The following is a 1790-nucleotide window of genomic DNA, read 5'->3' as shown; positions in this document are numbered from 1 at the left end:
TGCAATTTTCACCTCCAAGTGTTAAAGCATCCTTGCTTCTTAAAAATAATCCTCGTAGAGGAATTAGAGTGGATGGTTTCCCATACAGAAAGGCAGAAATATTCCTGTGTTTTCCAGCAGTTGCACGAAGTGTTTCCCACAGATTTTAGTGTATTTTACATGAATGAGTTGATCACAGAGTCTTTTTCGGCATCACCAGAATTGATTTTTACTCTGGAGGGAACAGAAAACACAAATCCAAAGGGAAATGGCCGTGGGAAAAAAGCTCTCAGCATGAGGAGTTAAGAGGAACTCAGGGGTTGGAAGGAAATGTTTGGGGCAGGAACCTAAACAGGGATCCTTGGAATGGAGAGAGAACAAGGGAATTATAAATACCAACAAAACATCAATATGGCAAAATGACCTTTTGTTCTGGCTGGATGTGCTCAACAAAGCTCTGAAGCCTGGATCAGATTTAAATAGTCCTATCACCAAAATGAGTAAGAATTGAGAAGGTAAATTAATTCCTAAGGGAAATCACTGTAGATCTCATTAGCTCGGGAACAAGATACCTTAAAACTTTTAATTAAAGATAATATTTACTGCAAATGAATAAGAGTTGGCAGGTTTCAGCAGAAACCATAATCTCATTTATGCAAAGTTTTCTTCCATTAAGGCAGACATCATTAATCTCATTGGAGATGCCCTCCAGCCCGACAGAGCTGCAGCACGAGGAGTTTCTTACAGAACTCTTTTAATCTGCACAAAGGAGCTGGAGCTGGAGCAGCCACAGACCTGGAGAAGGGCTGAGCAATTAAAGGGGTCCCTGTGCAAACACAGCCCTGCGTCCCTGGCACCGAGCACCCCATAATGAGCTCCTTCCAGCAGCTGGGAGTGAACACTGCAGCCCCATCCCTCCGTTCCTGCGCGGGATCCAGCGCTGCAGCTGCTCCGGCTGGCAGGGAGATGTCAGCCTTTGGAGCCAGCATGAAGTCAAACAGGGAGCTGTGGGTGATGTGGAGGGCTGGGAGCAACTCTGGGGAAGTTCCCCATCCCTGTCTCAGGGTTAGAAATCACTTCTTTTTACAGGGCTGAGTTTGGGGAATCATGGAGTGCTTTGGGTTGGGAGGGACCCTAAAGATCCCCCTCCATGGGCAGGGACACCTTCCCAGGCTGCTCCAAGCCCCAGTGTCCAGCCTGGCCTTGGGCACTGCCAGGGATCCAGGGGCAGCCCCAGCTGCTCTGGGCACCCTGTGCCAGGGCCTGCCCACCCTCCCAGCCAGGAATTCCTTCCCAATATCCCATCTGTCCCTGCCCTCTGGCAGTGGGAATTCATCCCCCTTGCCCTGTCACTCCATAGATTCCCTATAAAAAACATGCCTGGGATAACCAGGTGGGATTAGAGAAGCCTGGAGTATTCCCATGGCAGTCCGGAGAGGGGATCCTTGTTCCATCAGGATCCATCACGCTGCAAGGGTTTGGCCCAAAGTGGAGAAGAGACATAAAAGATGAATGAACTGAGGCTGCAGCACTCCTGCACGCCCCAGTAACCAGGGGAGCATTGATTCTGCTGTCAGAAGGCAGAGTTCCCTCTGATCCCAGCCAGAGGGGATGTGGGATTCACTCCAGGCTGGATGTGACAGCGGCAATGTGACTGGTGGGCAGGGATGCTGACAGGGAATGCTGACAGGGAATGCTGACAGGGAAGGGGTCACCCCAGGATTGCCCAGGTGAGTTCTTTGTGGATGAGAGAGCAGCAAATAAAACTCAGGGGAGGCAACTCTGCCTCTTCTGGGCCTTTTACAACCAAA

The sequence above is a fragment of the Corvus brachyrhynchos genome, unplaced genomic scaffold (assembly GCF_000691975.1).
Source record: "Corvus brachyrhynchos isolate BGI_N302 unplaced genomic scaffold, ASM69197v1 scaffold544, whole genome shotgun sequence".
Classification (NCBI taxonomy): domain Eukaryota; kingdom Metazoa; phylum Chordata; class Aves; order Passeriformes; family Corvidae; genus Corvus; species Corvus brachyrhynchos.
Note: the sequence above shows the minus strand (reverse complement) of the source record.